At 36.5% G+C, this 24,362-nt stretch overlaps 1 long non-coding RNA gene across 1 annotated transcript; it reads right to left on the reverse strand.

Moving 5' to 3' along the window:
* Positions 1-22,367: 22,367 nt before the first annotated feature.
* On the reverse strand, positions 22,368-24,157 carry LOC141407400 (uncharacterized). Its single transcript, XR_012416338.1, has 2 exons — positions 23,204-24,157; positions 22,368-22,634 (listed from the first exon to the last, which is right to left on the reverse strand). It is a non-coding gene; the product is annotated as an uncharacterized lncRNA (long non-coding RNA).
* Between the last annotated feature and the right edge of the window lie 205 nt (positions 24,158-24,362).

Here is a 24,362-nt window from a genome sequence, read left to right on the forward strand (position 1 = left end):
GGTTATGAAGATAATCTTTTATGTTTCTTTCTAGAAGTTTATAGTATTGGCTTTTATGTTTCAGTTTATGATTGGGATTGTGTTATTTTTATGTGTATGAAGTGAGACACAGGTTGAAGATTATTTCTCTGCACAGATATTTAGTTTCCTTACCCTCTCCCCATTCACACCACCTCCCCCAACCTCCTAAATACCCAGTCTTGGAAAAGAGTCTCCTTTTGACATTGAATTGACTTGCAGCCTCAATTGAAAATCAATTGACCAAAAATGAGGAGGACTATTTCTGCATTCCCTATTCTGTCCCATTGATTTTTTTATTCAAATGCCCTAATAACACTGTCTTGATTATAATAGCTTTATAGCTAGTTTTAATACCAGGTAGTGGGAATCTGTCAACTTTATTCTTTATTTTCAGATTCTTTTGTCTGTTATAGAACATTTGCATTTTCATATAAAATTAAGAATTAGTTTTTCATGCCTACAGAAAGAAAAAAACTACTTGAATTTTGATTGGGATTGTCTGAATCTATATATTGATCTTGTTGAGAATGGACATCTTCTAATTTGTAAAGGTTATTTAGGTCTCCATTTCTTTGCTTAGCTATTTTACTTTTTTTCAATGTCTTACTGTTTTCTTTGTAGAGGTTTTGAATATTTGTTTAATTATTCTTAAGATTTTTATACTTCTTGATGCAATTGAAAAGGAAATATTTAAAATTTCATTTTACAATTCTTTGCTACTAGGCAGAGATACTAGATAACTAGAGATACTAGATAACTTTGCTAATATTCATGAGTTCTAGATATTATTGCTAGAACTCATGAAAATTTACCAAAGTCACAGCATGCAAGTTTATTAGACACAGAAAACTCTGTATCAGTTTTTTGTTCAATATAATTTTTGTATAATAACCTTGTACATTATGACTTTGGTAAATTCTCATATGAGTTCTAGCAGTTACTTGGTATATTTTTAATATTTTGTATGGAAACCATAATTAGCCTAGAGCAATAACTTTTACCTTTCCTCTCCAGTACCTTTGTCTTTTTCTTATTTTTCTGACATTATTGCCCTGGATAGGATCTCAAGTACAGTGTCGAACAATATGGGAAGATCGGATATCCTTTCCTTAGCCCAATTCCCACTATTTCCTCTTAGAAAGTGTTTCATATTTCACCATTAAGTGTGAGGTTAACTTGAGTTTTGATGATGACCTTTGTCAGATTGAAAGGTTCCCTTCTGTTCTACTTCCTGAGATTATTTTAAAACCACAAATGTCATTAAATTTCATCAAATGTTTATATGTATCAACAGATACTGTCTTTTTCTCTTTCATCCTACTTATATAGTAAATAAAATTAATTCTCTCAAATGTTACACTAAACTTGTATTACTTATAATCTTACATTAAATGGCTCCTTTGTGAATATTGCTAAATTCAATTTGCTGATAGTTTTTTTTTTTTTTTTTCTGTGAAGGAGTCAGGCTGGAGTAGAGTGGCGATCTTGGCTCACTGCAACCTCTGCCTCCCCAGGTTGAAGCAATTCTCCTGCCTCACCCTCCCTAGTAGCTGGGACTACAGGTGCATCGCCATGCCCAGCTAACTTTTGTATTTTTAGTAGAGACGGGGTTTCACCATGTTGGCCAGGATGGTCTCAATCTTTTGACCTTGTGATCAACCTGCCTTGGCCTCCTAAAGTGCTGGGATTACACGTGTGAGCCACCGCACCCGACCCTGATGATAGTGTTAAAGGATCTGTCGATCTATGTTCAAAGACGTTGGTCTATAATTTCTTTTTTCTCATAATGTCTTTGTAAGGTTTTTTCAACTAGATTACGGCGATTTCATAAAATATTTTGGGAAGCTTCCTCTATTTTCTGAAAGAGTTTGTGTAAGATTGGCATTGTTTCTTTCTTAAACCCTTGGTAGAATTTAACTGTGAAATTAACAGGGCCTGAAATTTTTATTAAGAAGGTTTTTAATGGACTTTTTTTTCTATTTTAGCTGTTTCCAAATTTATTGGTATAAATTTATTCATAATATTCTTTATTATAGTCTTAATAGCTATACAATCATCAGTGATATTATGCCTTCATGTATCCACTGATCTTTTTAAATCTGATGGTTGACAATTTTCACCAAATTTGGCAACCATTGTCACAAATTTTTTTCTCAATTCCATTCGCTATCTCTTCTTCAGGTATTCCAGTTAGATGTAATTCAGACTGCTTGATATTTTCCTATAGGCTATTGAGATTATGATCAATTTATCTGTTCTTCAGATTAGAGAATTTTTATTGACCTAGCTTTAAGTTCACTTTAAGTCTGTAATTCACAGTTTTAAAATTTTTGTTTCTTTTTTTATAGTTTCCATTTCACCTGAGATTCTCCATCAGTTCCTCTATTGTATTTTCTTTAAGTGCTGAACATATTTATACCACCTGCTTTAAAATTATTTTCTGTGTATTCCAACTTTTAGTTATTTGGGTTTCTATTTCCATTGACTGGTTATTGAGTTTTCTTTTTTTTAAGATACAGGCTAGAAATTATCTGGTTTTGTGTGTTTGTTTGTTTGTTTGTTTTTACTGTTCTACCAATTTTTATTGTATACCGGACATTCTGGATGTTATTTTTTGACACTCTTGATATGTTGTTCCTTTGGAATGTGTTTATTATTATTCTAACCAGCAGATAAATTACTAGTTGATTAATCTGAATTTTTTCTGCTTTGTTATATCAGATATGTTTTAGTTTTACCATTAGTTAAAAGGTAAATTCCATAATTCTGGAGCTTCACTTGGAACTTTATTCTGGGCCTTCATCTGTGCTCTTAACTTGTGACTCTTGTGGAGTCTTAGAGGGAATTCAGAGGTTTATCCAGGTCCTCTACTTAGGGTGGATTCAATCTCCAAATTCAGTGTCCTGTGCTGTGGGCAGCCGCTGAAGTCTCTTCCAGCCTTGCTTCCTGCAGGGCTTATTAGAGTTTCCCCCACACATGTGCAGTTTAAGTCTCAGCCAAGTTGGTGAATGAGGTAGAGATATGGGTTTGGAGTTTCCCTTTGTATGGCTGTTATCCAGAATTACCCTCCCCCCAGTTTCCAGACCATCTGGAAACCCAAAACTCTATTCTCTTTTGCCTCCAGTAAATAAAACTGCAGCTTTCTGCTTGAGTTCTAGCCAACCTGTACTATATACATTGAGAAGTTCCCTCGAGGTAAAAGCTGTACACACACATACACACACACACACACACACACTCTTTCCTTTTTTTTCAGAGTCAGGTTCCATTTTCTGGCTGTTTTACTTTGCTCCCCTGTGCCTTCAATTTATTTATTTTTCAATATTTTGTCCAGATTTATGATTGTTATCAGAGAAAGAGTCTTGCCATTACTGGAACCAGAATACTTCCATAATGATTTCTTAAAAATCATGAAACCTATGCACCTTACCAGCTACATCTTCTTTCATTTGGAATAAAATCTCAGCACCTAGTCTGCATCAGTGCTTCCCAACCTTAGCTGCACATTGAATTTCATGGAGAATTAACTGGTCCTTTGGTTACATCCCTAGGCATTTTTTTAAAGCTCCCTAGGTAATTCTAACAGCCAAGGTTTAAAACCACTGCCTTACATAAATTTCCCCTGCATTATTCTCCTATACTTTCTCAGTCACTTTCCTTACTTACCAAACTAGTTATAGGACTGTTTTCTGTTTCACAAACACAAAACTTTTTGTGCCTATTCTTCCTGTTACCTGAAATTCTTTGCTATTCTGTCTTTTGCATTCATGTCTTAACTTAAATGCCACCTCCTGTGACAGTGAATTTTATGTGTCAATTTATGACTATTGTATGTGTCATGGTGCCCATATATTTGGTCAGATATTATTCTGGATATTTGTGTGAGACATTTTTGGATGAGATTACCATTTAAATGGGTAGACTTTGAATAAATCAGATCACGGTCTATTATGTGGGTGGGTCTCATTCAATCAGTTGAAGGCCTGAATAGAACAAAAGACTAAAATCCTCTGAGCAAGAGGGAATTCTGCAGCAAATGGCTTTTGGACTTGAACTGCAACATCAGCTTTGCTAAGGCCTTCAGCCTGACATCTTTCAGACTGACATTCTTCAGATTTGAACTAAAACATTCTATCTACCACTGGTATCCAGTATCATGGCCTTTGGATTTGAATCACAACATCAACTCTTCCCTGAGTCTCCAAACTTCCAGCTCACCCTGCAGATTTTGGACTTGCCCTTCTCCATTATTGCATAAGCCAATAATTCAAATATGTCTGTGTACCTACAACACTTAGCACTTGCATGTGAATACTCATTCAGTACATTATTAAATGTATGAACTAGTAAAGGAGATAGCGGCTGGCAATACCTTTTTACATGTCTACTTGTGTTTATTCTTGTTCTATATATATATATATGAGGTGAGTGATAGAGAGGGAAATAACCCACAAACACTGTGAACAGGACCAAGACTCCAAGACTTGGGCGTACTCCCTCTACCCTCGGCCTCAGTTTTTCGAGACATTCCTGCCGACCTGACTTTCTTTTAAACAAGATACTCAAATCAGCAGCAAAGTTACCTGGAGTAGTCACTGAGATTTAAAACACTGAGAATGGGAGGGGGAATGTCCAAAAGTAGAAGTTGGAAAGAGAAGGGAAGGATCAAGGGAGAAACTAGGCTCTGGAGGACAGGGTTGGGCAACAAGAGGTGGAAGTAAGAAGCCAATATGAGGGGTACCCCTCCTGACTGCTGTCACCCATAAAATAAATACCAGAAAATTTTAATAGGGGATTCAATTTCAAAAACAAATATCTAGGTCATAACAAAGCATCACTTTTTGCAGAGTTTTCTTTTAAGATCCCAGTTCTGTTTTCACTCTTGTAAGTATACATCATGTAACCAAAGTCCTGAAATTAGTGTCACTCTGCATCACATATTTAACCTCTAAATTTTAATTCAGAAGCCAGTAAGTAGCAATATATCACATTTGGGTTAAAATTCAATTTAGATTAGTGTCAATGTTTGGATCTCTGAGAAAGGCTATACATCTCTTTACTCACCAATTCACACCAACCCCTTTTTAAAGGAAACTTGTGGAGATTGCATTGAAGACCACTTCACAATGCCTGACTTGGGCTCTGGCATGAGGAGGACAGATCAGATGTTGGAACTCAAAGAAATGAAAGTAAAACGTTCTATCTTCTAATGCATAAAAAGAGTTTTCATGCATTGGAAATAAATTTCTGAAAGATTTTTCTCTAGCTTCATAAATAAACCAAGGAGCAGTGAATTCATATCCTCATCAACGATATCTTTAGACCAAAAGGAAGTTCTTTGTTATGTTGATGTAAAAATTACTTTTGTGTAATGCTCAGCCATTGGGGCTAACTCCACTATTTGGAACAGCACAGATGGCATCTCTTCATGTACATGATCATTTCTCAGTTCTATGAAGCCAAAAAAGCCTCTCTACTCTTGGCTTTGGCTTCTATTCCACTGCAATAACTTAGCCAAGATCCTTCGAGAGACCCAAATAGGACGTGGATTCTGGATTCTTCACCGCCTAATTGCTCTCTTTCTAGATGCTTTCAGTGTGATGACTGACCTTTAGCATGTGTCCTCCATCAAACTCCACAAGGTCTGACCACAAATAAGTTTATACATTACTCCAGTTGATCACGAAAGCCATAGCCACCCTTATACTGAGCAAAAAGTGGATTTTCTTTACATTTAGCACAAGAAAGTATCAGGAACCACATAGTTCTCTTATTTGACTTATTATCTCTGACTATACCTTGAAGCTTAACTTGCTTTTCATTTTATAATCCTTCAGAAAGCAAAAATTCCAAAACAGAAAGCAAATGACTGAAGAAAAACAGCTCTCTAGGTGCACGGATGGGCCACTGGTGCACTGATCTAATGATGCACCACTAAAGTTGGGAATATAAACAAAGCAACCAAGGTCCTGAAACTGACTGATTGCATACATAGGAAAAAATGTAGCCACTCCTTAAAGGTCTTCTAATGTGTATTTATTTTACTATTTTTTAATGGGGCCTAGCAGGACAAATTAATGTTTCCATCAGAGAGAAAGTGCCTTTTAAGTGCAAAACATTTTTCAGAAACTCCTTCCAACATCAGCATAGATGACATCACCAGAAGAGGGATTGTTTAACTAAAAGGGATCATTATCTGTCATTGGGATTTCTCTTCACTGAACAAGCAATTAGTCTGTCAAAGATGGACTCAGTTCTTAAAATGAATGTCTAAAAGATGCTTACAGCATCTCTCAGTGTTCCTGACAAATAAAAAGATTGGTTTTCATGTAGAAGTGAGGTTCTGACTGTTTGTTTTCATGAGAAAAAATAATAACTAGTTTTTAGAAAGTCTTTCATATCTGTTTGGTTTATCTCCAGTCTCATTTTTCGTATTTCAAGATAATTCTATACATGCCTTTGCCCCCCAATAACTACATGTTTTGATGCAAAATTGCCATAGTTACAGTAATGCCCGTCCTTGCAAAACATATGACAGGTAATCATTGAGAAGCAGTGAAATAAACACCACACAAGGGGAAACAATCTATTCTACAATTGAGACTCTGACCATTCTTGCCATTCATTCTAAGATCATTCAATCTAAGTTTCATTAAAATGATTATATTCACCCCTGAACTGATAAAGAATGATTGAAAAAAGATAAGTTTAAAAAGAGAGAAGCAGTTCTGTCTACTCAGAAGCAAAGGTTGGCTCCCCTAAATTGAATCAAACTCTGGATGGAACTAATCAGATTTTTCTCAGATTAGCAGTTCATTAGGTAAACAGACAAAAGGCTACTTTTAAGATAAATGTTCTTAATATCAACTCCATAACATGGAAAGCTCGATCCATTACATTTATCCCCACCAAAAGCATCACAAATCACATATAGATTTTTTTAGAAAAAGAAAAATGAGGAGTTACAAGTTCATTGTATTAGAACTATAGTTTTAAATGACTTTTGGAAATACTTTGGATTAATTTTTCACTATAATGACCTATCTATTGAAAAATGGTGATCTAACATAAATAAATATAACAAGTATTTATTTACCTGACTCGCCACAAAATTCTATAAAATCATGGAACAGTTTTCTTAAACTTTTGACTAGAAATAAATATATAGCATCTATTGGCAAATTCACAAGTTTTTCCTTCAGTTCTGAAATTGTTAAGATAAAATATTTTTACATGTAAATTTAAATTGGTCTTTGTTTATTGTGTCTGCTCCAATTGTTTCTTCTCTCTTTTCTCCCAACCTGATAAACATAAACTGATGTACCTAATTGGATATATTTTCTTCCATCATACACACACACACACACACACACACACACACACACACACACACCCATGAATACACACTGTATACAGGAGAAACAATGATAATGATATGTAATAATGATATGTAGAGCTACAATGGCTGGATTGTAAGTTCAGTACAGGAACCCAACTTGGAATATATGAAAATGTATTTATCCCATTCTCATATTGATGAACATTTAATTTTTTCTAGTTTCCCCTTTTGTAAATAATGTTCTGATCATCTTTCTGTAAATGTAGTGTAATGCACACGTGTAAAGTTTTTTCAGGGTTGTTGGATATCAAAGTGTAATCTACAAACACCTGGGGATGCTGGGGACTTTTCAGGGGGTTTGCAAGATGAAAATCTTTCCATAATTACACTAAGGCAGTATTGGTCTTTTCACTTTCATGCTCTTAGCATTTTGAGAGGCTATTGACATGGTGTAACATCATTCTTTTGATGGCTAATAGAATTTGTGCGCTTCTATATTCTTGTATTTTCAAAACTTCCTATACTGATATGGAAAGTATCAACATATTAACCCACATAACCAGAAAGTGTCTGGTGCAATCTATAATTTTGGGATGTTAAGTGGTCCTAAAACCAAAACTTTTGAAAACTACTGTGAGGAGTAATATATAGTTGGAAATATGTAGAAATAAGAATTTTGTGATATTAACATAATGCTCTCCAAAGTATCTATTCTACTTTATATTCCCATAAAGAATTCATCTTACCTTTCCTCCTTACTTAGTATTGCAAGACTGATTCATTTCCATAAACATAATAGGAGAAAATAACACCTTAAAGCATTATTTTTATTTTTAATTGTTAAATACAAAGGAAAAACAAGAAGCAATATAATACCTATATATCCACAGCTCATATTTAATGAATGTTAACATTTTGCCACATTTACTTTATTTTGCTAACAAACTTAAAAACATTTAAAGAAAATAAAAGTACTTTTTGGAAAAAGATTTGCCATTTTTCTAATATTTTGGAGCATTTTGTAATGTGTTTTTCTACATAGATCTATAATATATATCATCTGAATTATGTGACTTTTAATTTATATCAATGACATTATATTATACATATCCATCAGCAACTTGCTTTTTTACTCAATATTGCTTTTATGATATATTCATGTTGATACAAGCAGATTTTGTTTATTCACTGAAACCAGCTCCAAAGAATATTAAAGCATACAGCAATCTTTGTTTTTGTTTTCCTTTATTCATGGCCATGGTAGTTATTTCCACATTTTTCACTACCCTACAAATAAAAGCAAACCCTCTAAGAGTTTAATAGGAGTAACACGAGCATAAGCACATTTTATGAAGCCACTCTATCTCCTCCTACCTGGAGAGTAGATTGGAGGAGAGCATGAATGATGCAAGGAGGTAACTGCAATCATTAATTCCCATAACCTACGTTAAATAGCTTAGGCCAGGGTGGTAATGGTGAAAACAACAAGAACAAAGATAGATGAGATCTAGCAATGTTCAGGGGGTAAAAAAGAATCAAAACTTGGCATAGAATTATTATTATTATTATTATTATTATTATTTGAGCCAGGGTCTCGCTCTGTCACCCAGGCTGGAGTGCAGTGGCACAATCTCGGCTCACTGCAACCTCTGCCTCCTGGGTTCAAGTGATTCTCCTGTCTCACCCTTCCTATTGGCTGGGATTACAGGTGCACACCACCACACCTGGCTAATTTTTTGTATTTTTAGTAGAGATAGAGTTTCACTATGTTGGCCAGGCTGGTTTCAGTCTCCAAACCTCAAGCGATCCACCTGCCTTGGCCTCCCAAAGTGATGGGATTACAGGCTTGAGCCACCGCACCCAGTTCTTGGCATAACAATTTGAATGTGATTGGTAAGAAAAAGGAAGATATAATTTAGTAAATACTAATTGAATATTTGATTTTAACAAAAGAATTGTAGAAAATGTCCATCTGGAAGATACACTAAACCATAGATTTAGCATTTCCTTCGTAATATACTTCACCATCAGTCAGAGTCATCTTTCAGAGATGTTTGTATCATTAGAGCTTCCTACTGTTGTCCAATTTTTTTGTTTGCTTTTGCTTTTGTTGTCTGATTTTTTATTACACATATAGTAGCACATCTCTCCTTGGACCTATCCTTAAGCTTGTCCCTGAATTCAAGCCACTGAGTTCTCCTTTTGGTTTTTTTAATCAATGTTTCTGTTCCTTGCTTTGCCTTTTACTTTGCCAGAGATGTTGGCTAGTGTATGTACTCCTTCCAGATCCAGTTCAAATGTCACTCTTCACCTACCTTCAAGCGAAATTAACCACATCACATCTATGTTCACACAGCACTCTGTTAGGGAGCTTACACTGTATTGTGCTCCCTTTGTTTTGTTTTAAATTTTTTTTTTTCACTTTTTGTCTGATGAAAAATGTCTATTGATCTATCTTTGAGCTTGCTGACATAGTAAGTTTTCAACAAATATTATCTAGTAGTATTATAAGCACTCACTATGTACTAGCCACTGTTCTGGATTTACATAATAAATGGAATATATCTACATTTATCCTGAAAGCAAAAACAACACCTCATTCGTCAGTTAAGTTCATTTATCCCTAGCTGAACTGATTGGAGTCAGCCTTGTGGGGCTCCTTTGCTCTAGCTCTCTTCTATCAGGCATTTCTGCTCTGGTTTTCCAAAGCTTGCAGTTGTCTTCAACTCTGCCTTATAGCAGTTAAATCTGCCACAGAAAAACCGTGAAAACCATTGAAAACCATAGAAAAACCATGAAAGCCAGAAACTTACTAGGGCCATCTTCATCTTCTGCGAGCAGCCTTCCACCCTTATCTGCCTGCATTTGCCTGCTCGGTGGCACCATGTTCTGTTTTTGTTTTTTTTTTAAATATTTTTTAGTTTATAATGATTATCTGTGAGAGTCAAAGTGAATGATTGTTACTTAGTTGCTACCATGTATTGTGCTTATCTTTGTATTTGCCCATCTCTATTCCAAACTGTTATCTCCCAAGGAACTTAATTCTGGCATTATTTATCTTTGTTTTCTCTAGTAGCATCTAAAAAAGCGAAAACAGCAGAAAAAAAATTATAGAATTGTACCCACATATTAGACACTTAACATATCCTTTAATTCTTCACTGTTAGAAAAGTTTTATGCTCTCCTTTCACTAGTTTAAAATAATTCTATATCAATGTTATATATTTGACACCCTCTATAACCATTTAAAAATATAGATATTAGATTATTTCCAGTAGCTTTTAAAACTGAAATATTGGCAATTAAGTACTCACTGGGTTATTTTTCTATGTAGAAAAATACATACAACAAAGACCCACAAAACATATAAAATCTCTGGAAAAAAATATTCCTGCAAAACAGGCACAATAAAAATGCTATGTTAAATATTTAATCGAGAAGTCTTTGGAACAGGAAAACAATTTCAGAAGACACTTGGCTTCCACTAGTGTCCCCGAGTTATTAGGGCTATCAAAAAACAAAATTACAGTAATTTTAAAGATCTTAATTGGCTTTTATTCATGATTCTAGAATCAGATAGCCCTCAGAATTGGAACAAGCTCTAAGAACTCCATAGTCTTAAGGTGGTCAGATGATAATTATAGACAGAAAATGGAAGTGACGCATAAATACGGCCTAACTGGTTACAGCTTGGTGTTTTGCTTATTTTAATCATCTAACCACTTGTGATTGATTGAGCCTCAGTTGCTGTGATTGACAAAGACTCAGCCACTATTTGCAATGGTTGAGGACTCCTAAGTGAGGCTTTTCCTGTTAGACTACGTGTTAAGCAAGGTCAGAGTTTGCCAGGTAAGGACTCAATATGGAGGCCTCCTCAGGCTTAACTTCTTAACTTCACAGAGCCAAATTGTCTCTCCTTTAAGATCTGACATGTTCTGAAGGCTCCATGTTGGCTGTATTTGAAACAAGCATAGGCAACGTGAATTCTCAGAATGCTTCCTGTTACATAAATTCTTAATGAATAAACATAAGAATTTGAATTCCCATACTATTATTTTTTCAAAGAATTTCCTTGAAAAACCTCCAGATGTGGACAGAAAGAGGAGAATTGTTTGTAGCCACCAATAGGCAGCGGGATATCCTGAACATTTAGCTCAAGGATACCATGTATAATAAATGTTCTTTAAATAAATTACATGCTATTAAAGAAATGAATTTCCTACATATTTTCTGTGATTCCAAAGTTTGCTATTCCTGCTTTAAGTTAAAACATAATAATGATAACATTAAAATATGAGATTTGGCATTTTAGAAATCTATTAACAAATATTAAAAATCGGACGTGAATAAAAAATACCTCTTATTCCATAATCATTTATTGGGTACTAATTATGGTTTGGGAAAAATGGTGGCCCATTGAATTATTTTACACTCACAATGCAATTATAGCCAATGTGTTACAAACACAGCTAAAATGGACATATTCTAGCCCATCCTATTCACGGTCTTATAAAATCTCTTTTTCCAAACACACACTAAAATTACTTTTTCTGATTTGTTATTTTCACTAGCTATTTGGTCATTAGCCCCTCTTTCTTACCACTAATATACTTTTGAGTCATTTCTTTACTGTTTTTCTCAAAACATCTGGAACATTTCCTTATAAATACTATGATTTCTTTCCTATTGTTTTTCCTTCACTCTTCAACTAACCCCCTACTTGTTCTCGCATTCTCTTTTTCCTGAGTACTTTACTTTTCTAAATCTCACCTTGTACTTCTCTCTGAGGCCTGCAAACAAGTGTCTCCAGAAAGCATTAGATAGTGTTAGAACTCCATCAGATTAACCTCTGTCGTTATTCTTTTGCCAACACACTTAGTCTATATGACAAAAATTAAATTCATAAGAAGGGACACTAAAATTCAAATCCAGCGGGATGAAATGAACCTACTTAAATGCAAAATAAACCATGTAATCACATCCCTATAAGTTGTGTGAGAAATTCCTCTCCACCACATCGCATCCCATCCACTTCTTTCAGAGCAAAAATGTAAATCAAAACAATTTAATTAAAGCCAGAGCCATTTCCTGCATAAGAGAGAAGGCATTAAAAATTATGTAGCAGGATAACTTACTGAAGTACTAATTTCTATACTGTCCTCAATGTTTACAGGAACCTTAACGAAATGAAAAAGTAATAATAATAATAATAATAAAATGTCCCTTTCCCTTCCCTAGGTGGAAAGATAACCAACCTTTCTGTTTAAAGATGGAATTTCTTCGCATCAGCATCTATTTTAAGGAATTAGGCTGCCACATACTTTAAGGTCATGAATAAGTCTGCTGCTAGTAATAGAAGACATAAGTGACTTGATATAGAGGAAGATGACTTCTCAAAGACAGGAACATATCTTATGGGGAGGGGCTCCTCGAGTAGTGAAGATACATGAATTATCTGAAAAGTAGGCCCCAAGAGGTTGTGTTCTTGGGGCTACAACTTGGAAGTCTTGATCCAAACCTTTGTGTCCAAAATGAGCAGAGAACCAATGAAGCTGAATGATTTTAGTAAACAATGATGACAGTGCATCAGAAGCAATAAGCAAATCACCACAAGGGATAAAAGAGCAAAGACCCTCTCCAAAATATTTGGGCTTACCTGAACTAAAGATGGTACCCAAGCCAAATTCATTTGATTTAGTTTGATTTGTTTGTTTTAACATGTTGTTTTCTTTACCTGTGCAGTGAGGAGCAAAGGCATATCATTCACACATGATGCTGGAATTTGACGTCACCACCTACTAGGCGAATAGGAAGGAAGCAAATGTGCCTAACACAGTACTGGGAAGACATATTTCCAATGACATAGCCAGAGCCTTGCTCTTGGGGCAACTATTTGTTTCACATTATGGACTTAGACAATATTGGCTTAGAAAGTAGACTATGAAAGTAGTATTGGCTTAGAGAGTAGACTAATCACATTTAATCTACAGAAGGTAGACTAGTCACTACTTAGAAAGTGTGATTATTGGTTAACACTTGGTTGTTTATGTTTTTGATACCAAAGCCTCTGATTCTCATTTGGAGATACACCCTGAACAAGACAGCCTTACTATCCCCCTTGGCTTGATTTAAGCTCAGCTTTCTTCCTAGCTATGGATCCCTGGTCTCCCCTTTCTTAGAGCATTTACTTTGGAAAGTTTTCAATTTAACATTGTTTCTCTGCCCTTTTGAGATGTAAATCCTCTGCTAGCCTCTTGCCAGTTTTGCAATCCTGCTATGTATTTCTCAAGGACCTGGGAGCCATCCTTTTTAAATGTAATTATTTCAATTACTAAGAAAGAGCCCTTCATGACCAATGTCTCTGGGAGGGTAGGATGTAACTTGTCTCAGTGCCACTTAGCAGCACAGATGGCCTAATCGCATTGACCAGCCTCCTCACAAATGTTCACCAGTGCTTTTCCACTTGCTCATCCCAGCACTTAAAAACCCTGCTGCCTTTCAGAGGAGTTGAGTTCAATTTCTCCCCCCTATTGCAATAGAACTGAGGAAAGTCTTCCGTGCCTGCTTAACTCCATCTGCTGCAATTTTTCTTTGGAAACCCCCCCCCACCCCCCCCACTTTCAGTGCCCAAAGCCCAGGTGGACCTACTTCAAAGGAAACTGAGAAATAGAGGGAAACACTGGAGATCCTGGTGATATTTATGCCCTTCTATCAAGCCATGACTGAAGTGAGAACTACTTCTGGACTTTTTATTTGTGGAAGCCATCTATTTCTTTTTTTTTTTTTCTTTTCTGAATCCAGTTATGGTTGAGAGGCTCTGTGTTTGGTTTTGTCTTGTTTTATTTTTATTTTCACATCTTCAAAACAAAGTATCCAAATTGTCATAGTTGGTTAACAAGTAAAGAAACCTGCAGAGGCCAGGTGTGGTGGCTCATGCCTGAAATTCCAGCACTTTGGGAGGCCAAGGTTGGTGGATCACCTGAGGTCAGGAGTTTGAGACCAATCTGGCCAATATGGCAAAACCCTGTCTCTACCAAAAAAAGGCAAAAATTAGCTGGGTGTGGTGGCGGGCACCTGTAGTCCCAGCTACTTGGAAGGCTGAGGCCTGGGAATCACTTGAACCCAGGAGGCAGAGGTTTCAAAGAGCTAAGATCATGCCACTGCATTCCAGCCTGGGCGACAGAGGGAGACTCCATCTGGGGAAAAAAAAAAAAAAAAAAGAAAAGAAAGAAAGAGAAAAATAAACCTACAGCAGAAGCAGAGCCACAATTCTTACTTGTGGGGAGATTGAATATAAAAATTTGCACTGAGAGATTGAAAATAAAATTGGACCCATAAACACTTGGACCCTTGTTTATGTGTTATAGCCTGTTCTCCATCACCCTGCAGAGTCTTCTCTTGTCTCCTACACAGATAAATGAGATAAAACATTAATCCGTCTGGCTGACACTCAGGACACTTCCTGAACTTGGACCACCCTGGAGAGATCCAGAGTGAGATCTCTTTTCTGAGGCAAGGGAAGTTTTCCCACAAAGTAGGATGGAGTCCAGGCTGTCAGTCTTAAGGCATGAGGTGCTTGGGTCAGGCACGATGGCTCATGCCTGTAATCCCAGCATTTTGGGAGGCCGAGGTGGGCGGATCACCTGAGGTCAGGAGTTCAACACCAGCCTGGCCAACATGGTGAAATCCCCTCTCTACTAAAAATACAAAAATTAGCTGGACATGGTGGCAGGTGCCTGTAATCCCAGTCACTCAGGAGGCTAAGGCAGGAGAATCACTTGAACCCAGGAGGCGGAGGTTTCAGTGAGCGGAGATTGCACCATTGCCCTCCAGCCTGGGTGACAAGAGGGAAACTCAGTTTTGAAAAAACAAAAAAAGATGCTTGGGATGTGGGTGTGCTAATTAGAAGGCAGCAAGATCTTCCAAAATGTCCTCACAGCAGCCTCAGATTTTAGGTGTCTTCTCATGTTAACATTCAAAAGGAAAGGTCTGCTCCCTTTTTTCATAATTCCCTATGTGAGTACCTGAAATCTCTGGTGAAGAAATTTGTATAACTTCTATAGCTTGCATACATCTGGCATGTTTGTTTCTAGAAGGCAGGAAGAAAGGGATGGGGTGGCTATATTTTCCCATCATCCTAGAGTAGGGAAGGGGTATTAGAGCAGGAAGGGGTACAAGTCCTTAGAGGAATGATGAAATTGTTTATGGCAAATAGGTTATCAGAATTTGGGGAACACTGAAAGATTCATAAACTCATGGGAGTGTCCTGGAGAGGCCACAGACAAGCATGGCAATAAAACCAAACCTTCTGGTTGCTCCATGTGTTAGCAAATGTGAAGAGGAGCTCTAGTTCAGCCCTGAATTATAAGTATTAGAGAGTGTGAAGGAGATCAGAGCAAAAAGGCAAAACAAAACCAAACAAAACATGAAATCATTCCAACCAAGTAATTTTGACTGAAATGGATAATACAAATATGTCAGGAGAAAAATAAAATATTGATTTATAATCCTCTTGATAACATGGATGATTTTGTTTTATATTGCCCTCATCCAATTAACAGATGCCTTCAGAACACAAGGCAAAAGGAGAATTCAGAAAATTGTCTGATTTTGCCTGAGGTTTCCTAGAATCCTAGTTAAATTATAATTTATAAGGCAAGCAATGCCAGAGTTTCCTGCACCCATAAAGACAAACTTAGCACACTCTAGTTTAATTGCCCCTGCTTCTGATGATTCTCTCTAACCTTTAAATACAGTGTAGATTTGTTTTCAGTTAATGAAAAAATTATATAACCTAGTGTATGAAAGAGTAAAAAACCCTCCCCCACTATGCCCCCTTCAACAAGCACCTTCTAGTGCTCCTCTAAAAATAGTTCTAAATTAGCAAACAGCAAAACATGCCACTGAAGTTTAAACTACAATTTTAAAAAGCAGACCTAAGAATGCTCATATTTAATTATGGTTGCACGTAATTAAGTGTGGCAATCTGGTGATAAAACTTTTAAGTAATGACTCATAAAGAGATAAAAATGGAGCATGTGTTTAATCAGTTCACAGCCTTCCTCAGAAGCTGGCATCGCTCAGGTGCTAATGAGACACCTGTTGCTGGGAACACCAGAGAGAGCATGCAAATCAGTCAAGGGACAGAGAAGACGAGCGCTCACTGTCGCTGAAGGCACACGGGTTTGCCGAGATGAATGTCAGGAGGCTTGAGCTCTGATAATATATTTAAATAAAAGCATTCAAGCAATTCAGTACTTTTTTACGTAGGGAAAAAAGGAACGAAGGGAAAAAAAGAAAAAAAATTATTCTATTTCACTTATAAATTGTGGAACATTTTTAAAATTTTTTGGTCATAATGTATTCAAGTTTTTAATTGCTAATATTTGCAAAATTTCTTTTATTCTTATTTTTTTCCAGCAATTGTGTGTGTGTGTGTGTGCATCCAAACATGTTATTTGTACTGTGTGTTTGGGTTTTCAATCCTTTCTGCAATGTTAAGGGATTATTTTCTCTATTCTCTAAAATTGAAGTGAATTATTTCTATGATAATAGAAAAAGAAACTTACCTTTTAGTCTCTACGTACGGGTTATACTCTTTTATCTGGCTAGGTTGTGTGTCATGTCAGATGTTAAGAGATATGACTATGTACATTTCTTCCATCCCAGAAAGGAGAAATGGGGTGTTAATATCTGGTTCCCTATAGAACCTTAACAATGTATTAGAATTTGACAAACCTAATGGCCCGATGATGAGAAATGAAGATGAGACTCTTACTCCTGAAAGGAGAAGTGTATGCTTGCTAACACTTCCTTCCCTAGAGAGCTCTAGACTTGTCACAGAACAACCTTCTTCACTCTTAGAATTATTCTCCATGGTCTATTCAACCTTTGGCTATAAGCAGAAACTACCACCAAGGAGCTATTTGGCACTGAGTTTAAATAAACACATGCTATATTAAAACAGACTTTAACAACATCTCAGAAGGATGCTTTGCTATTTCTGGAAATGGAAATTGCTCATGAGTTTCATGATGTATCAGAAGTTTTGGAAGTTTGAAGTTAAAGTGCAGTATGTAGACCTTTATTAAACATATACAGCGAATAAAACTAAATAAAAAGCAAAAGAGCAATGAGTAATCCTTTTTGCGGCAAGACAAGTATAGTAAAATATTTGGAAAGAAGAAGAGTGATTGAAAGTTTACATTGGCTAAATGTGAATCAGAGAAGTCACAATACTGATGATAATGGTTCTACACTGAGCAATTTTCTAGTATGTGTCATATCTCAGCAAGAGGAACTCAAGCAACTTCAACAAAGAATGCTTGTTCTAAACACAGTGCTCCTGTAGCCAAGATAAATGGGACAGGTCTCAAATGCCACATTTGATACCCCCAAACTCCCAAGCCCTCAAAAAACCGTGAGAGATTATTCAGGCAAGAAAGTGAATTATTATCTTATAGATGATATGATTAATAAATCTCGGCCGGGCACGGTGGCTCACGCCTGTAATCCCAGCACTTTGGGAGGCCGAGACGGGCGGATCATGAGGTCAAGAGATTGAGACCATCCTGGCTAACATGGTGAAACCCCATCTCTACTAAAAAAAAAATACAAAAATTAGCCGGGCGAGGTGGCGGGCGCCTGTAGTCCCAGCTACTCGGGAGGCTGAGGCTGGAGAATGGCGTGAACCCGGGAGGTGGAGCTTGCAGTGAGCTGAGATCGCCCCACTGCACGCCAGCCTGGGCGACAGAGTGAGACTCCTTCTCAAAAAATAAAATAAAATAAAATAAATCTATCAGACAATTATTCAGCCTTCCATTTAATTTTGACTTTCTAAGTGTGCATGGCTTTATGAAAATATTTTAAATGTCTACATTTTTAAAAAGCAGATGAATGAAGTTCTTAGTGCCTGTGTAAATTTTATAAAAGTCTTGACTTCAGAAAATATTAACTTTATATACTAAATAACTTACTTTCATACTCCCATATAAGAAATGGTTTAGGTTTACATAAAATTTATATAAAATTTTGTAAAAACGTACATTGAACTGTTTACATATACATCAACTTGAATAGAAATCTGTGATACATGCACATTGCATGTATCTCATAGTTTTGTATTTATTTTATATTTTTGCATTAATTGTATTTTATGCTAATACATTTTATTTCTACTAGAGAATTGTATGGATTGCATTTAGCAACTGACTCCTTTTGGCCAATGATACATCACCAGGAATGTCAGGCGACTATCAGGTGATGGGCAGGCAGTTGTTAACTTACTCTCTAAAATAATAATTGGTCACAACCAGTGCCAGGGAAAGGCCCTCTCCCAATAGATAGTAAAAACCTGAAACTGACAATCAGCACCTTCGCCATAAAATCTCAAGGAGTTGGACTAGTGGGCTCAAGCATGTGCACTAAGAGGCGAAATAGTGGAGTTTAACTGGTATATGACTTTGTAAAGACATCTGGCAGATAAGGAAACAACACCTCAAGTGAGCATACGTACAACTCCAGTATACACACTGTGCATGCTCCCCTCCCTAGCCCTAGCAGTTTACTGCCCATGAGGACAGCCTACCCCAATAGAAAAATCAGGGGAAAAGGGATGCAAGATCCTGGCAGTATACCAACATATAAAACCCTAAGTCAGGCTGGGCGCGGTAGCTCACACCCAGCACTTTGGGAGGCCGAGGTGGGCGGATCACAAGGTCGGGAGATCGAGACCATCCTGGCTAACATGAGGAAACCCCGTCTCTACTAAAAATACAAAAAAATTAGCCAGGTGTGGTGGCGGGCGCCTGTAGTCCCAGCTACTCCGGAGGCTGAGGCAGGAGAATGGCGTGACCCAGAAGGCGGATCTTGCAGTGAGCTGAGATGGCACCACTGCACTCCAGTCTGGGGACAGAGCGAGACTCTGTCTCAAGAAAAAAGAAAAAAAAAAAAAGAAAAAGAAAAGAAAAAACCCTAAATCAAAGGTCAAACGGGGCATTTGACTCTCTAAAGTCTCCTGCTTGGCCGTCTTCCAAGTGTACTTTATTTCCTTTTGTTCCTGCTCTAAACTTTTTAATAAACGTTCACTCCTGCTCTAAAATTTGCCTCAGTCTCTTTCTGCCTTATGACTCTCAGTTAAATTCTTTTTTATCAGGAGGCAAGAACTGAGGTTGAATACAGAAGTGTTGCCAGTAACATTAACAGACCTTTACAGGAAAGCATGGGGAGGAGAATGAAAAAGATATATATATGTGGAGAGTAGAGGGAAGAAAAAGAGGGTGGATTACCTGGTGCGTTTGTTTCTAAACAAATCTGCTGATTTTCAAGAGGTTTGCTCTAGATTTCAAGTCTGAAATTTTATAGAATTGAGAACTCTGGAATTAAGAAAAATGGAATAATCAGTGTGATTTTAAAAGGATATGTATTTTGCAGCATGTCTGTCAAGCCTGAATCGTTTCACCAGGGGATTTTTCAGCAAGCAGACTTGCCTTAATTGCTAAAAGTCTGTCTACACTGGTGAGAAGCAGCAGCCACGACATGCCAGTTGTACTTACTTCAAGTACTATTATGGAGATTGCCACCTTTTCCTAGGAAGGCGTCTGTGGAAAGAGGGGTCTCTTGAAGACAAAATTTTCTTCTTGGGTTATGTTAGAAGCATAGGAGGGTGGTTTAAAGGATTGCTTTTACGGTGTTTCTTTTTTCACCACATCTCAGAGCTTTGCATTGTAAATTATGATTTGTACTTTCTTAAAGACCAGTTGCGTAATCTCTCACTTTCTTTTTCTAGTTGTAGATTCTTACTCAGGCACTCTCTTCATAGGTAAAGTTTACATTTTAATGGTCTTTTTGGCTACACTTAAAAAAATAAGAGTTTGTCCTTTCTCATTAAGAAGTACACACTTTTACTTTAGTATTTTATATTTCTTACATTAGTTGTACAGTATTTTATTTTGTACTTTATTTCATAATGGTTGACATAAATGAATTTCTGAAAATAACAGAAACTATTGAGCTTCTAAACATAACATATTGTGGGTTCTATTGGATATATTTGTGATAGATTTGCTCCTTTTGCTTTCCTTCTCATGAAGATTAATTTTCCTTTTTTTAATCTGGAATCACTCAGTTTATATACATATAGTGAGAATTTTGTTTGTCTTTTTGAAAGTGAGACATCAAAAAAATCATAACCCCACTTACCAAATACGATTATACTGAAAATACCACAATAAATATCTTTAAAATCTGTTAACATTTTGAAGAAAATTTCAAATTTCACCTCTAATACATTGCTCTGAAACAAAAATGGCATGTATTGATATCTCTAATTATTTTATGTTTTAAAATAAGTAATTACTTTATAAGTGGAATTTCTTCTAGCCAATCAGTTCTCAAATAATTAATTTAATCTATTACGTTTGGACTTGATATGGTTTCTCTCTGTGTCCCAATCCCAATGTCATCTCAAGTTGTAATCCCCAAAATCTCCACGAGTCAATGGAGGGTCACAGTGGGAAGCCGTTGGATCATAGCAGGTGATTTCCCCCATGCTGTTCTCGTGATAGTGAGTGAGTTCTCGGAGATCTGATGGTTTTATAAGACAATTTTCCCTGCTCTTACATGCTCTTCTCTCTCCTGCTGCCATTTGAAGAAGATACTTGCTTTTCCTTTGCCTTCTGCCATGATCATGTAAGTTTCCTGAGGCTTCCCCAGCCATGTGGAACTCTGAGTCAATTAAGTCTCTTTCCCTTATAAATTATCAGTCTCGGGTATTTCTTATAACAGTGTGAGAATAGACTAATACAGGCCTGTGCACTAAACTGTTTATAATTCTTAATTCAACTATTTTAATCAATGCTTAAATAATTGTAAAAAAAAAAAACATTTTATTGGAACCTCTAGTTATTATTTGCATGTCACCCATAAATAGCTGAAGCCTACTCAGATTTTAGAATTACTCATGCATTTTGGGGGCAATAGGGCCATGGAAGTGGGTACACCCTTATTCTTGTTAGTATATTTGAATCCCTCTTTTTTTTTTGTCTTTAAGACAAAAATGTAAATATTGCCATTGACCAAGGATGTGATTAAGAATATACTTCCTGTATTTTATGTAATTCTTTCAGAATTCATAACACTTTTATTCATGCTCACCCTTTGAATAACCTTTGCCTTTATTATTAGTAGACTATAAAGGAAAATCATTGTTTAGTATTATGCCTCTGATATAATTAAGTTCCTCCTTTTCAAGAATACTGCTTCATAAAATGAAGTGCTTAATCAACTAGTGTTTTGACTACTTTACATTTAAACAGCAAACTGAAGAATTGATTTAGAATTTCATTTGGCACATGAATGGGCTTTCTTTCTCTCATCACTAAAAGATAATCACTCCTTGGCAATCATTACCCAAGTCCAGTGACTAGACTTTCATTCCTGGTCACCCTACCAGGTAGTTAGATTTGTTTGTTCAGGCATATGATTCACCATATTGATGCATTGCCTACTTGTTTAGACCAAAGTTAGTCAATGCTTTCTACTCTTTTCAAGCCTCATTAGATGCTTGTAAACCTAGTTACTCAACTGAAAAGACAATCTTCTTTTCTTTAATTAATAACTATAACAGTCTGTATCCCAATCTTTAAATTCTATAAATATTTAAGGTATATAATAAATAAGGATGTGTGTAAGAATCTTCTCAAATATATATGTAATTATTGCATAGATTTATTTGAATTTCAAAACTGAATGTGAACTAATTCATTTTTGCTAATGATATAACCTGTATGGATTTTCCAGTGACAGACTGCTCACGAATCCAGACAGAAGCAGAATCATTTCTGTGTGATTCTAGACAATGATTTTCAACAACAAAGCATTGTTATCTTAATTTACATGTGGGGTTGGGAGAAGGATGTGGAACTGTCTGTTTGTGTTTTGTGGGTGTGGCTTTGTGTGAAATGCAGAGCAAAATGAGAGGATGAATAAAATCACTACAGGGCCAGGCTTTGTGGCTCATGCGTTTAATTCCAGTACTTTGGGAGTCCAAGGAGGGTGGATTGCTTGAGCTCATGAGTTCCAGACCAGTTTGGGCAACATGGCTAAACCTCATCTCTACAAAATACACAAAAATTAATGGGGCGTGGTGGCCTGTGCCTGTAGTCCCAGCTAGTTGGGGGACTGAAGTAAGAGGATTGCTTGAGCCCAGGAGCCAGAGGTTGTGATGAGCCAAGATGGCACCGCTGCACTCCAGCCTGTGCGACAGAGCAAGACCCTGTGTCAAAAAAACAAAGCAAAACAAAAATTACTATAGGATTAAACGTTTATAAGCATTTTTGTGAAGATATTATGTTATGGTATTATCATAATTATTTTCATACACTTTGAAAACCAATTTTAGAAAGTGGCAGATTGAACATTTGTTCTCAATGAGTATCACTGTATCTAGTACCATGGATACATACAACGTGCAAAATAAATTACCATTTAATAATTTAATGAGAAGAGGAAGAGAAAGGGATTTCTGGCTGAGAAGGCAAGAATAAGGTGAGGAAGTGTTTGTGTGTTGGGGAATAGTGAATAATTCCATATGATTGATCCATAAAGAAAGGCAGCATGAAGGGAGATGAGCTGGAATAGCAGGTAAGTTTGATATAGATCCCTGTGCGTCTTCCATTTCCGTGCTAAGCTGTTGCATCTTGTTTCTGTTCGCACCCATAGAGCTATTTATTATCACTAAGAAAGAACGTGCCTTCTCTCAGGTTTTAGAAAAAAAAAAAAAAGGCAATGTTTGTACAGTAAAAAAGAGTTGGAAATGGTAAGAGGCAAAATCTTTAACTATACCTGTGATGGTTTTGCTGCTTTATTTAGTCTCTTTCCTGCCACATTTCTTCCTTTATTTTCTTTCCTTTTACCATCTTTCCTCCAAATAAGTAAAAAGAACATACTTGTATTTGACTCCCAGATTTGAGCAGCTGAATCTTTCTATAAAACTGTGTCTTAAGAAAAACTGAAAAAGAGAGGGGAGGAGAAAAAGAGAGGAAGGAAGAAAGGGGGAAGGGAGAGGAAGGAAAGAGAGGAGAGAATTCTGATCAAATCCATCCCTCCAGCATATTTCTCTTATATTTCCTTCTCTTCTTTCCAGTGCTCTCACTCTCTTGCTTCCACTAGGCCCTCTTGTTCTTCATCACATTCTCCCCAGTTTGACCCTCCAATTTTGGCTGTGAAACCTTTGGTTCTTCCTTCTGCTGTCTCCTACTTAGGCTGATTTAACTTACATCTTGCTAAGCCCTTCAACTCCCCGTCTACTGACTGCTCCTTCTTCTGCCCATTCTCCATTTCTCCATCATAAAAGTCCAGAAACTTCTCTGGTAAAGATCAAACAATCCTTAAAGGGTGAGAAAAATGAGGAGAGAATATATTCTCCAGCTACAGGCTTCGGAGGAGGAGAACTGAGAACATTTATACATAAATTAGGTTTGATATGATGGTGGTTTAGTTAAAAAAAAAAAAAAAAGTCTTTTATTTCCCCCCAAGACTTATTTGTGCCTTTATGGTCCTTCTTTTTCTGCTTAAAATAACGCCATTCTGGCAAAATACTGACATTTGCCTTTTGCCAAGACATGAAAGGGTTAGGATACAATTAAATGAAAAAAGAAAAAAAAGACCCTTAATGAGTTACAGAAGTGTTTGTGTTGTTGCTCAATTTGTTATGTTTAATGCGTGGAGGGATTTTTGGTGGCTATTTATGAAAATAGAATTACTCCAAATGGTGTTAATATGAACATCCATATCCATGATTTTGATATTCCTCATAAGCTGAGAAAAGTTAGGCCTTATGAGTAACTGAATGAGCCTCTAGAGACGTATGTAGACGATGGCTTTATAAAGTGGTTTGGATGATGACTCAGGTGGAATGCTGCCTCCAATTTCAGGCCCATTATGGCTCAGGGGCAATGATAATGTGCACATAAAAGCTACAGATTGGTTCAGAATGGGTACT

This window comes from Macaca fascicularis, chromosome 7, assembly GCF_037993035.2.
Source record: "Macaca fascicularis isolate 582-1 chromosome 7, T2T-MFA8v1.1".
NCBI classification, from domain to species: Eukaryota; Metazoa; Chordata; class Mammalia; order Primates; family Cercopithecidae; genus Macaca; species Macaca fascicularis.